Below are 15417 nucleotides of genomic sequence, written 5' to 3' on the forward strand. Positions count from 1 at the left end.
ATAAAGTCCGAGATCAAATGATAAGTCTTGAGCATATAAGTACCGAAAAGATGCTCACGGATCCGCTTATAAAAGGCTTACCACCCAATGTGTTCAGAGAATATGTAGCCGGCATGGGTTTAAGGGAAAGCCTATAATTCCTAGACTATAAAGGGCCCAAAAGTTAAAGTAACTATTTCAGATCAGAGACGTGCATTGTAGCTGTTAAATCTATCGGCGATTGACTGTGACGATGAAACATGCTCTATGCATCATCTGTAAAGAAATGAGTAAGGATAAAAGGATTGAAGTTTAAAGTTTAAGGATAAAAGTAATAGTGAGATCAAGGGGGAGAATGTTAGATTGATCTCCTAGCCAATAAGCCCAATGGCCTATTGGGCCTTGGTTACGCGCCCTGATCGGGGGCGCCCAACCCTACATGGTTGGTGGGCCCCCAACGCACTACGCTATATATAGAGGTGGGGGCCAGCGGCTCAGGGTACGAGGTTCACCGTGAGCCGCAAACCCCACCAACAAACCCTAGACCGATCTGAGAGGGCGCGTAGCCAGCGATGGGAAGCTCCATTGACTTCGCCGTTGCGACTGCACTGCATCACCGTCTCCACTGCGTCGCCTCTCCTCACCGACCATCACTGCCCATGTGCTGCCTCCATCAACGAACCAGCGATGGACGGATCGAGCTCCAACTCCACCAGATCCAATGGTCTGTGAACTCCTCACTCTCCTCTCCTTTCTCCCACTCTCTGCCTGTTCTAGTTCATCATGTTCAACAGTACATCCACCTAGATCTACCCTAGTCGATCCACAGAAACAACACCAAAGAGACAAATAAGCCTTTAAGAAGGGTAGTAACATATGTACGCCACCATTATTGGAAAGAAGCACTAGAGAAAGACTTTGCCCCAGACCTGCCCCAAAAGCATGTGTGAAGAACGGATTCGACGATGCCTCTAAGAAAGTAGAGGACCAAAGAACGCTACCGCTGCCGATCTAGAGCAAGAAGCCAAATAGGGTTTTTACTCAGAATCCATTCGCCCACAGGCACGTGCACCTAAGAGCGCCAGCACCAGCCACTCAGGGCCCAAGCTAGCACAGGCACGGTCACGCCGCACCGAGGTCACTGACGACCACGCCTTTTCCTGGGTCGTAAACGATCGTAGATTGTAAATCAGAATAGTATTTTTCTCTCACATCAAACCAGCCAGTAATAATGATTCATAATCGTTTTAGCCAAAACGAACAGGCTGCATGCCGCCGCAAGGCCTGAAACGCCGGTGTCCGCAAGTGCCAGGAGACTTGGTGAGCGAGCCACGACAGGAGGTTCCTGCAGTCCCAACAACATGCAGATGCAGTAAAACAATCATTATGGGGCAGCAATATAAATTCTCAGTCAGATGCAATATAATTCAGCAAAAACCAGTGAAAACATATATAATTATAAATTAGTCTACGAGTAACCGTACGTGGAATTCATAGTTGCAGTGTACGTACACTACCGGAGGCGGCTTCTTTGCCAAGTGCCTGAGGCACTTAACAAAGGCCGATATACATTCGGCAAAGTTTTTGTCAAGTGTTACACTCGGCAAAGGGCGCTTGGTAAATAGTTTATCGGCAAAGATCTCTTTGCCGAGTGCCAATCCGACACTTGGCAAAAAAAAGTGGCCGTGACGGCGGCTTTGCCGAGTGTCAAGGTCAAGCACTCGGCAAAGGTACCCACTTTGCTGAGCACCATTGACTTAGACACTCGGCAAAGTTGGCCACTATGCCGAGTGCCACCGACAAGACACTCAGCAAACAAGCGACCTTTGCCGAGTGCCTCGCCCGTGGCACTCGGCAAATCTGTGATGTTTGTCGAGTGCAATGGCCAAACATATTCCCAGGTAGTTCCCAGGTAATCACTTTGCCGAGTGTCATGGCCATTGCACTCAGCATGAAAATAACATTTTTATTTGTTTTTTATATCCCATCCAAACAACACAGAAGATATATATAACAAACATCACCAACATCACATATATATCACCAACACCATATATATATCACAAACATCATATGTCTCACAATATATCACAAGTAAGTTCACAAGTAATCCAAGTGCTCCATCATCTTCAACCACAATTGCAAATAGAAGTACCATTAACAACCACAAGTATCATCACTAATTTGGTGAAGGATTCGCTGAAGCATGAGGATCGTTCGATACCGCCGATTGATTATGCACAAAGAAGAAGAGATTGCATATGTGAGACAAGATAAATATATACCATATATGAATAAAATTTTCAAACTCCACTAGGTTTGACCGTAAGCATAAACATACAAACTAAAACATTTATACTCACAGGAGTAGAATATTGAGGAGGTGGAGGTGGAGCAAATAGCGAAGGTGGCAAAACTACACCCATAGCGGCGCCAAGACTTTGTGTGTACTGAAGAATCTCTGCCATCCTCCGCTGCTCGGCCTCCCACTCGGCCTCCACCCTCTCCATCTTTGCCTGCATCTGCTCGCATATCCTCCTCTCTTGTTCTAGCTGGGCCTACAATATATTCACTTCAATGTTACAATAATGCAAAGAAAAGGTATGAAAAAACCAATGAACGATGAATAAACCAGGAATAACCTCGAGTGCCTCCACCCGGTGGTGTGAAGCGTCCTGCCGAGGTCGTATGGCCGGGCTCCTGCTCGTGCTGCTTGCTCGAATCTGGAAGAGACTAGGAGTAGCGGCCGAGTCGGTTGCGCCGTCGCCAATCCAGTACCGCCCATGCTTCTTGCCTCCTCCCACCCTCATGACGACTTCTCCATCAAGGTCCTCGGTGCTCGAATTGTACTATGGCCCATGGACCTCCCTTGCCATCGATGTGTACTCACTAAGGCGGTTGTGGATGGTCATATTGCTATATGCCTCAGGCCCATCCTCTGGGTTGTAGTCGACGTTGGACGTCGCCTTGCCCTTGTGGGCCATAGCAAATGCCTTGAAGATGGAGCAAGGCTAGCCACCATGTGACACCGACTGCGAGAAAAACAGCAAGATGATTAGAAATCATGCAGAATTGAGCATTAGAATAAATAAATGAATTTGCGTACCCATGTTTTTGTGTATCCGCTAAGGCTATGGCTGCCTTGATGGTGTGCTACACCTGGCATCATCAAACGCCGCTCCCGACACAAGTTGTGCGTCTCCTCCCACTCGCATGAGCACCACTTGTCCACCATCTGTTCCCAGCATTGGGGATGCGCGGTGCACTAATAAGGAATCATCTATAGACCATCAAGTACATGACATATCAGAAGATGAAATTAAGCCTACTTAATCTCAAAAGGAATCAGTATTAATGTTCTGTATTTACCTACAAGTACTGGTCCCAGGTCAATGTCATGCTCCTTGCATCCCTTTTGGCGACCTTCGTTCCAAGGATGGTCCTGTTGTAAGTTACGACGGCCTAGATGCGCACCTCGTAATGCATGTCCATGACGAGTTTTTTGCAGCATTTGGGAGCCACCACATTTGCCCTAGCCTCATGTCCGTCCTGGCATCTAAAGAAATCCTGCATACAAACACGATATATCCATTCATTATTTCAAGAATGTCTAATGAATGCGATGTATTGAGCAATGTAGTACGAGGAGGACTTACCCACAGCTCTTGCTTCACCCACTCCGCCTTGTTGTTGAATACCCTATGGGCTCGATCTGCAGCATCGCAGGCGGCGACATAGTGGTCAAACGAGTAGGCTAGCCCCGTCACTTCGGCGTACTCAACCAGGCCAGGGAAGTGCTCCTTGCATAGAAGACCGAGGATGCCATTGACTTGGCGTGTGTGAGCACCTCCACTCGCCACAATCGTCCAGTTCCTGCCCAAGTGATTAAAAAAAATTATTAGTCTCTATTTTGATTTTCAACATATCATATAAAGTAGTGATAACATCTAAAGTTACTTACTTTTCCCCCTCAGGTCGAATCAGCAGGCGTCTCTCATGAGGTATCGGTCGCTGAGGGAGGCTCGCGGGACCTCGCAAGTAGACGCTCGACGAACTAGAGGAAGCGGAACCCCCTGCTGTCACCTCCTCCTCCTCGTCCTCCTATGCCTCCTCGGCGTCCTCCTAGGGCACCTGCCCCTCCTCATCCTCCTCACACAATAGGGCGGTAGGCGACGGCTCCCTCCTACGACTGCTCCTCCTCCTACTCTCCCCCAATGCAGCGATGCTTGTCCTTCGGTACAAGAACGTTAGCTTCCTCATCCCACCGCCCACCATCTTTGTTCAATCACCTATAATTAAAAAGAGTAAACCAACAAGCACAGATAAATAAGAAGTACTTAGAAAGAGATACAAAATAAACAAAATGTAATTACAAAATAAAATAGTATTACATGTATTAGAAATAATCTTCATGATCGGGACTAGCTGCGTCATAAGTTTCATCATCATTATCAATCATATCCAAATAATCAACACTATCCGAATGAGTAATGTTGCCATTGTCATTGTCTACATGTAATCGCTCAAGCATTTGTAAGACCTTCACATTTTGCACCTCATCTCTAGCGTCCTCTTCAATAACTATTTTATTGTCTACTTCCATTCCGATCGCTTCGGTTAAGTCTATCTCAAACCTCCCTTCTAGTCCCTCTTCTTGAAAGAACTCTCTATCATATGTGTTTGGGTCTAAGTTGTAATCTTCATCGTTTAGGACATACACTTTACCGTGTGGTGATACCCTGTGCATAATATCCCAACCCTTAAGATGCCTTTTGGTTTGACACGCATATGGAAGATAATAAACTTGTGTGGCCTGTTGGGCCATAATATAGACATCATCTCCTGGTAAGACAAAAACCTGTCAAATTTCTACTAGACCAAGATTACAATATGTTTGTCTCGTTACTTCAGGATCAAACCAATGGCATTTGAATATGACAAGATTAAAAGGTTTGGAACCATGAAACTTGAGTTCGTATATTTCTTCAATTCTTCCATAATACTCGACCTCATCAACATCGGGCGTAAAAACTCTAGAACTTGTGGTTCTTCGATTGGGCTGACTCTGCTCGTAGCTTGTTGTACGAAAGCGATATCCATTCACGTCATAACCAGAAAATGGCCTGACCCTATAGGCAAAGCCATCGGCAACCTGTCTCGACTCGGCACACATAGACGCATCCCTCTAGCCCTGCAAGCTCAAGTAGGATATATTGTTATATTATTCGCACGTACAAGTAACTTAGAATGTCAAACTAAGGACGAGCTAAATTGGACGGTACCTTCTGTTTGAACCAAGAAATGAAATCGAGTATTCCATTTCTTGCACCCTATCTAAGAAGGGTATCTAGCTGCTGCGCGGTAGGATCCTTTGATTGATGCCAGAATTCATGAAGAAATTCCCTATACCAACGAGAAACAAGGGGTTGGGTGCAGAATAGTGATGGCGTATTTAACAAATTCGTTGAGAACTTACTGCATGTACGACGCCACTTCATCAAGGTTGGTCAACACATATAGCATGATATGGCGCCACTCTTCATGATTCAAGGTCTTGGGGGTCGATGCACTTGCGCTTTTGAGTTGCCCTCGGAAAAGGCTGAGGTTCGATTCATTTTTGCCAGCATTATAACAAGGGGGTGGATTATGCACGCTAGGGAGGTTGTCACCATAGTATGTTGTTGTGAAGTTCACCACCTCTAGAATGTATGCCTCTACAATGGAAGCCTTGATTTTACATTTATTTCTACATTTCTTTCAAAGAACCATTAGACATCTCTCGATTGGATAGCACCAATGGCCCTGCATAGGCTCCCCCATTCGTGCCTCATATGGGAGGTGCAAAATCAAGTGCTGCATCAGATTGAAGAAGCCGGGTGGAAAGATCTTTTCCAACTTATAGAGCAACATAGGTGCCATTCTTTCCAAGTCAGCAATCATAGTCCGAGATAACTCTTTAGCACAAAGCTGTTGAAAGAAATAGCTCAACTCTGCCAGCACTAGCCAGACATGCTCAGGGACATAGCCTCAAACCATCATCAGAAGAAGCCGCTCAATCCATATGTGGTAGTCATGACTCTTCATCCCTAAGACTCGCATAGTAGATAAGTTTACTCCCCTCCTCAGATTAGCCGCATACCCATTAGGGAACATTAACGTCTGGATCCATTCTAGTACTTCCCTTCTTTGGGGCTTGCTCAAGACAAAATTGGCCTTAGGCCTTCTCCATGTCTTGCCGCGACTAGGAGGCTTCATATGTTGGTTTGGTCTATCACATAACATTGCTAGATCCACTCTAGCCTTAACGTTGTCCTTTGACTTGTCAGGAATGTCCATGATTGTTGCCTAAAGTGCCTCAGCGACATTCTTTTCAGTGTGCATTACATCAATGTTGTGTGGAAGGAGAAGGTCATCAAAATAGGGGAGCCGAGTCAAGCCCGACTTATGAGTCCACATATGTTGCTCTCCATATCCCACAAAACCACCTTCTGGATTGACCACGAGACCATCTATCTGTTCACGAACCACGGCACCAGTCATTATCGGTGGTGTAGGGTCTGTCACTACGACACCTTTCATAAAGTTTTTGATGTCTCATCTAAATGCATAGTCAAGAGGGAGGAATTGCCGATGTTTGTCGAATGATGAACAATTGCCACCCTTCTACAACCAAATGAACCTTAGACCTTTCTTGCATACCGGGCATGGGAACTTCTCATGAACACACCAGGCACAGAATATCCCATATGCCAGGAAGTCATACAGGGAGTAGTGGTACCAAACATGTATTTTGAAGTTTTTCTTTGTAGCTTGGTCGTATGTCTATACCCCTTCCTCCCAAGCATAGACCAATTCATCAATCACAGGCTCCATGAACACACCCATATTATTCCCCGGGTGTCCAGGAATTATCAACAACAAGAATACGTTCTGTCGTTGAAAGCATACACCGGGGGGGAGATTGAGGGGGATAACGAACATGGGCCAACATGTGTATGGGGTAGCCATCATTCCATAAGGATTGAACCCATCTGTTGCCAGCGCAACACGTACATTACGAGCCTCTTTAGCTTTCTCATGATGAATGCCATCAAAGTGGGTCCATGCTTCACCATCAGATGCATGTACCATCCTATCGGGATTGTATCATTTGCCATTTTTGTGCCATGTCATCTGTTTCACGGATTCCTCGGTCATGTATAGCCGTTGGATCCTCGATATGAACAGAAGGTGCCATAGGATTGTCACGGGAATATCAAGCTGCCTCTTCTAGCCATCATCAGAATCTACCTCCAGGAACCTAGAGGATTTACACTTTGGACAGTACTTTGCTTCCACGTATTCTTTTCTAAATAGGATGCACCCCTTCGGGCAAGCATGTATCTGCTCGTACGACATCTTAAGTGCACGAAGGAGTTTCTGTGACTCGTGCATGCTCTTTGGCAGAAGGTGACCCTCCGGAAGCAGGCTGCCAATAATTGTCAACATACCATCGAAGGCGTCTCGACTCAGGCTATACTGGGACTTTAACGCCATTATGCGTCCAATGGCATCTAGTTGAGAAACCTTTGTCTGGCTATGAAAGGGTTTCTCTGCCGTGGCAAACATATCGTAGAACGCCTTTGCTATTGCCTCTGGCTCCCCCGTATGTCCTTCAGCGAACTGTGCCTCGTGATAGTCATTTAACATGTCTGCTACCCTCGCATCAGCATCATAATCCTTGACATGTGGTCTCACCACCTCCTCTCTCGTACGATCGGCTTCACCATGGTAGACCCACCAGGTATAGTCTGTCGTAAATCCATTCTTCCAAAAATGTTCCCCATGACCTTCTTCATTTGTCTTTTCCTGTTTGCACATTTGCTGCAGGGATAGCAAATTTTACTCGCTCCTTTAGCAGCCACGCCAAATGCCCATTCCACGAAAGCATCGATCTTGTCGATCCATTCATTGGTGACCTGACCCTGACTTGCGTGGCCTGTGTACATCCAGTCACGGTCCTCCATCCTCTAACATATATAGCGATGAGTAATATAAACATCAATTGTATCTACATGACATTCCTACTATCTAATAGGTGAGGATAGGTCCTAATCCCACGCGAGGATCCATAGATGAGGTTAGTTTCCATGCTCTACTCCTATCCGAGATAGAATTTCGGTAGCACCTCCCCGCTGTTCTCCAAATACATGTCCTGCTAGGGAGAGTGTGTATCCGGAGAACAAAAGGGAGATGATGCCGAAACTCTATCTCAGATTGGAGTAGACTATGGAAACTAACCCCACCTATGCATCCGCGGGCTGTCCAAAAAACATGAAAAATTCGAAACAGACACGGTTTTAAATATGTAAATATCTACATATTTCCAACTGTATCTCTTTCGAACGAGAGACGCCTAACTGGGTTACATGATCTATGACCATGATATGGAAAGAGGGGTTATACCTAGGGTGGCAGTAGAGTCAGGCTAGCGGGGCCATGGCGGGTCGATGTAGTGGCAAGGCGACGCGGTGCAGGCAGACCTACAGTGGCGAGGAAGGCGATCAGAGTCGCTGAGGTACTCTGGCTCTGCTCCAACGGGCTCTTCTCTGCAAAAAAAAAGAAACATAAAACTGTCAATACAAAATTTCGGCAGCACCTCCCCTACACAGTGAGGTTTCCAAAACCTATAAGAAAACCAACGGCACAATGGCCGACATGCACATATATATGAACGACATGATGGCCGACATGCATAAGATTACTAGCCACTGCTGCCCGCGCTTCGCTGCGGGTGATGTGCTTGGTATAGGAAACCTCATATGTCTAATATGTTTTCTCATCATGTTGGTATGGAAGGTTGGTCTCAATACTGTAAATGAACATAGAGGTTGGTTGTCATTACATGGTGCATATTCTAGGCCAGCAAATAAATGACATGTTAGTGGAAAGAAGTATTTGATGGAGTTGGGCTCAAGTAACTAACACACTTAGATTTAAAGTACAACATTGGATAGCATTACATTATAGGTGAAAATAGCAAAAACTACAACACAAGTACTTCTCCTAACGCGAGGGTTTACAAAAAAGTGAATTAGGATCCACTCCCCTTAGGCGAAACTACAACACGCATCCAATAACTACGGATGACAACAACGACAAGAGTACAAACAGGAGGACAATGATGAAAAGCACTACTACTACGGGTACAACATCCCAAGGCAACTAATCTACCTTGGAACCATGCATCTTGATTCCTATGCTCGGTGGATTCTTCTACCGCCCTGGTTATGGATCTACAGCTTCTCGTGCCAATGGCTGAGTGAGAGGAACCAAGAGTTCTGCTTCTAACACTTCCGAAGGTGGAGGTGCTGGCGGTTCTACATCACCGGTTTTCCTTTTCAGGTGGGTGGATAGGGATCCCCTCCAAGATCGGGGCATCCTGCCTTTCATCAACCAGCGTCCTCCGCTTGGCCCTAGTGAACAGATAGGCCTCACCTAGCTGATGAACATGCCGATCTTCGGCCTCCTTCAAAGCTTCTAACATGGCAGTCTCCCGGCTCTCAGCAGCTGCAGCACTGGCATGCGCTTCGGCGAGTTGCACTTGGAGCATCCGAGTGAAGATCTCGGCTTCTTCGACGCGCCGGAGGCACGCCCTCAGCTCTAAGGCTTGCCAGTCATACTACTCATCCAGAGCAAGTAGGTACGTGGTCAAGTGCACCACAGTAGGACTATCTTCTTGCGCATCCCGCCCTTGCAAAGCCTCCATGCGAGCCATCCATGGCTGCCTATTCCTATCCAAGGGTGGAAAGAACTTCATGGGGTACGGGCAATGGGCTCTTCATAGACCAGGACCCACTTACGTTTAGTTCTCATTTGGCTATGCCGCGCTCGCCTTGTTCACTCGCACAATTCATTTTCTCTCCTTTTCCCGTACTTTGTCGGCTCTCAACTCTTGCCCTCGCCCCCATACCAGACCCGTCCCTTTTCTTCTTTTTGGGCATGGCCGCTCGCATACCTCCTCGTCGAGCGAACCCCTCGCCCCTCCTTTTTCCTCCCTCCACCCAAGCTCATGCAGGGAACGCACCATGGCTGACGCTCTCCCTACCTCGTGACCTGCCAGTGTTTCCCTTCCACGTCGCCTGCACTTCTCGGTTACTTGGGTGCGCCTGAGTTAGCTACATTTACTCTACACCCGCTGTCTCTTATGCATCGCCACCCACCGCACGTCGCACCACCGCCCCATGACACCGCTCGTGATGTCACCTCCATTGGGCCGATGCTGTCGCTGTTGTCCCCTACAAACCTAATTCCCTCAGGCCCCAATGTTGCTCAGTGCCGACAATAATGGAGTGCACCCACCCTCTAAACCCGTCGTCAACCACCTATGAAAAACCCCCTGGCTCCTCCTTCACAACAATACACTCCACACTCAACACCAATCACCCGCATAAGCCCCCTATCCAAATGCCAACCTATTTCAACATTTTTAGAAAAACCATAATCTGCAGCAACTGCCAAGTAAATTATGGAAATGAAGAAAACATGCATGAGGTCTAGAACAACATGATTCTATCAACAATAGCACAAATCCACATCATGCATTCAACAATCACTAATATAAAATTAAGCAAAAGTAAATGGGCACGTCAGCGAACTATCCAACACAACAGTGCCAACACAGGGGTCCATCGATACAAGTTGATACTGATAGTTAATACCAGCATTTCTAGTACTGTTGCTAAGACAAAGATGGAAGCAGAACAATATGGAGGACAAGCATCCAGAAAAGAAGATCTCTGGACTCCATCTGCAATCCTCAACAGCATATCAATTTTATTCAGGTTTCGCCTTCAAATTTTGATCGAATTGTTGTCAGTTTAGCTGTGTTTGCTATTAACAAGTAGAGAAAATAAGAATAGAATCATTTTACATCAGGAGAGCGTGAGCCAGATGGGCTCCTGCTTGGACTCTACTTCTTGGGGCTCGCTGCTTCACCATTTGCGGGCTATATAGACATTTTAGTAGATATAAAATTAAGCAGCAAAAATAATAAAAAAATATTATCAAAATGATGAAGGGAACCTACAGAAGCATTAGGAGATTTGGACCTTGCTGGTGATCTGCAAAACATTCCAGAAACAACTGAGTCAATATCCAAAATGCACCTTTAACAACTTGGTTCCAAAAGGCATGGCACCGCGTGGAACGAAAGCAATAAAAGCTCATGAAAATTAAAGCGTTCAGTTCCATGCAAGTGTAACATTGTTGTATAATAATGTCAAAAGTGCATATATGAACTACAACAACCATCTGCAGTGTGCCCGAGGTAGGAAGAAAACTCATTCCCAAAGCATTGAACTCCAAGTACATTCCTAGTCACTGTACCACCATAATCCAGATCACCAATCCTTAACGCTCCTATGTCCAGTATTCCAAACAATGCGGTTATGCCCAAGCTCTGATGTCAATCAGTTACAGGACACTAGGTAAAATAATGGGACGATTTTAGCTTTCCATAGAAGCTCTCAATTAATAACCACACCTTACAAAACCAACTGAGCTGTAGCAAATCATGGAAATCCCATCCTCAATATCCTAATGCGCAATCCCCAGATGACCGCACAATCCCAGATAAAAGGGCGAGATAATTGAGTCTTCAAAAACAAAACAGAACAAACTAAGCAGTTCATATCATTCACTGAGAGTCTGAGCAGTTGAGAAGGAACCCCAAAGAAACCAGACGGTACAACAAGCCATCATCATTGATGCATGCCTGGGAGTGTAACTATGTTAACCTGAGCTTAACTGATTTGCTTATTAGAGAATGATTAGATACCAAATATTCAGACCAATGAAGGATACAGAACAAAGATGATACTTCAATAAAGACCGGTAACCACTGTTTTAGGCTAAGACAGCAGCAATCTTTAGGGGGGAAAGGGCCTAGAGTCGGCAATAGGTAATTACGATACAGAAGTAGGCATATTTGTAATTTGGCCAGATACTCCACTAATGCATATATATTGTGCTTTTGTCAAAATAGTAGAAAAGAACTTGACACATAAGGATTCAAAGCGCAAAAGCTGGAACAATGTATGTTACCTAGACGGAGACGTCCTTTTGATGCAGACCTTGAACGGGAGCAAATAGACCTCGACCGGGATCTAGATGCTGGACAACGAGTCCTGGGTGGTTTGCTGCAAAGTATATTCCGTGTTAGTATTAGTTATCAACAAGGTTACCCATGACATATATCCCTTAACATGATATACATATCAAAGATCAGGGATTGTAGAAGGTCAAAAGTAGATACATGAAAAAAAAACTATAGAATGAAATGATTCACCCTAAGACAGAAGGGAATGTATCATGGACTTATAGCATATTTCATATCATCACAATCTGTGTAGTCCACAATTCCTATGGTGCCTGTAACAAAATAGAAATATATGATAAGAACTTGAAAAAGAAAAGAAGTGTTAAGAACATAGATAGCTTTACATCATATTCCTTGAAGAAGATAAGGTTGAAAACCAAGCAACCGAATGAAATAAGCCTCCACAATAAATAATAAGAGATGCTAGTAATCATGTTATGTGGCATTTATATGCGCCCAAATCCTAGAATAAACAGCAATGATGAATACTTTTTTTGGACACATCAGATATGGGAAGGCTAAGTAGCTGCTCTTTCTAAAACTTTATAAGAAGTCATCAAAATGGACGTGTCCGTATTCCAGATCAAGGGGAGAGAGATTATTGATGAAACAATGGTCTTTTATGGGGATTGAGAATATAGGATGTGTGATGAATGTCCCCATAAATTGTGGGCAGCTTACAGTTTCACCAACAAAATAAGTCCATTTGCAAATTTCAAATGCAATATCCCCAAGCATTCAGTTCTCAAGCTGCTTGAATCATAGGGATTAAGTATGGTAAGCACATTACTTCAATAATGGCTATGAGCTCTAGTTATTGTCCCAATACATTGGATCCATTCAAGTGGTGCTAGCATGCTAAAATTGTTGCTGTAGTACATTGGGTTATTATGTACCCAAGCAAGCTTGAACTTTCTTGTGGCAGTATCATTCTTGCAATCCCAAGCATTTTTCAACCGTTCCTAAATTACCTTTAACTAAACAGTTAGTATTTTATCAATCAGTATTTAAAAATATCAAGAGCTAATAGTTTCCTGTTATGAGAAATGAAAATACAAAGAGAAAAATAAAATGGAACACAGGGCACCTCATATAGCCATATATGGATCCCCAGTATGTAACAGGATATGTGCCACTAGTTTTGTCACGACGATGACACCAAAGGGGCAGAAAGATCAAACCTTATTGCTTTTGAAAAAGAAATGCACCCCAAAAATATTTGTGCACCTCTGCTTCTAAATATTTCTGTTGAACATTTCCAAACTGTAATAAAGGCAACGGCTTTAACCAAAATGCTACTTACCACCGCCTTCGCGATACACTTCAGAGAAACAAACATCACCAGCCTTCCGCAGATGATCCTGGGAACAAAGCCATAAAAACAATAAAGTAAGTGGATTTTTCTGTTCTCGGTAGTTCCATCTATTTATGAATTTATAAAAAACACAAAATCATGAAGCAATGATACGGTCTTATGGAAGAACACGAGGGAAAAAGTTTTGCCTCGGACCTTTAAATCCTGCCATGATGCAGAAGAAGGCAATCCAGTGACAAGAACTGTTGCCATGATTCAAGTTAAAGGTTGCAGATAGACAAGAGAAGAGCAATCACTGGTGTTCAACATGAATAGAAACCATACCACGATACTCTGAGTGTCTCGAGACACCACGACGCGCTCCACCACCACCACCAAAGCCACTTGAACGATCATACAAGGAAGTATTACCTCTACCACCATGAGCAACCTCCTCCTGAGCACAGAAGTAGGCATTGGATCAACAGATTGAAGAGAAAGAGAGCATTCATGTAGCTTATCGGAGCACTGATTAGCTTACTCTTACCATCAAAGTTGTATCCATCCCGCCCAGCAATTGCATCATCAGCATCACGAGGATCTTCAAACTACAAGATTAGCAAAGCACCTTAAATTTGTTGTTCGTGACCAAAGTCATCAACCAAAACACGATAATCTTTTGAGGGGAAAAGATGATCATGTTATTCAACACATTCAGATGAATCTTACCTCAACAAAAGCATAACTAGGTGTCCTTGGGGGGACCTTCAGGTCGACATCAACAATTGTACCATACTGCGTTCACAAATTTTATAAAATTGGACACTATTAGTATAAAACCATGAAACCTTTCAAATGAACAACAACTATAAGCAACATTCTCAAGCGCAAGCCATAGCTTGAGGTTCATAGTGAATGTAGCAGAGGAACTTAGTGGACCCTGATAGCACAAGGTTATCAAAGCCACTAGTTTTCTATGATTTAAGGGCAAGGCCATAAGAGCACGACAGTGCATCACATCCTATTGCATTAAGAAAGTAGTATAAGCATCGGAGGCACTGAATCTAAGAAGCACACGGCAAGTGAGCCCAGCCTAATACAGTAAGACGGGTTGCGCTCTTTGCTAATGATTAATAGGGTAGCAAGGAATCAAACAATTAAAAAAATTCCCCACCTTCTAGAACAGATCCTCCACCTCCCTCTCCCGGATGTCGCCGGGGAGGTTGCCGACGTAGATCGTGTGGCTCCAGCGCCTACTCATCCTTCATCGTTGACCTACCAACAAAGCAAGAAGGGAAGAATTAATTAGCAAATCAGCCCCCGATGCATCCGCGTCTACACCCACATCTACGCAACCCGACACGCCCCCCACAAGAAAACAAATCTAGAAGGCAGCGGGACACGAACCACCCGAGGAACGATGAGGAAAGGAGATTCCTACCCGAACAACTGTGGTCGGAGGGAGATACAGGTCGAGGCTAGGGTTCCGCTGTTGTGACTCTCGGCCCTTCCACTATAGAACGCGAGGCCGTCACTGCCAGCCAGCCTACCACAGTCACATCAAAGAAAACCAAATCACTGAAGCACAGGTATTATGAAGATACAGAGAAGGACAACGAGGATGATGGTGTGATACCTAACCTGGGCGAGTTCAAACCTAGCTGCCAGCGATGACCTCACTGGCACCGGCACCGGATCTGGTGGGTAGATCGACGGATACGACCACGGAGTCACCGGAGCAGCGCTGGGGGAGAGCAGGGGCTCGGACGCCGCCATGGCCACCGGTGTTGGACGATGCACCATGGCGCCGTGCTGGGGGACGCCGCTACGCCACGCAAAGGGTGCGGGGAGCTTTGACGGTCGCGACGAGGAGCGAGGGAGAGAGCGAGAGCACGGAGAGGAGAGAGAGAGAGAGAGAGGAAGGAGCACCATTTTATGTGTGACGACCACGGTGGAGCCCAGCTCTGCAAAGCAAACAAGGGCCAGCAGCATGCATGCACGCATG

General features: G+C 45.2%; 1 pseudogene; it reads right to left on the reverse strand.

The window, feature by feature from the left end:
• Window positions 1-12328: 12328 nt before the first annotated feature.
• On the reverse strand, window positions 12329-14673 carry LOC136461095 (serine/arginine-rich splicing factor SR34A-like; annotated as a pseudogene).
• Window positions 14674-15417: the final 744 nt, after the last annotated feature.

Source organism: Miscanthus floridulus, chromosome 6, assembly GCF_019320115.1.
Source record: "Miscanthus floridulus cultivar M001 chromosome 6, ASM1932011v1, whole genome shotgun sequence".
Taxonomy (NCBI): Eukaryota; Viridiplantae; Streptophyta; class Magnoliopsida; order Poales; family Poaceae; genus Miscanthus; species Miscanthus floridulus.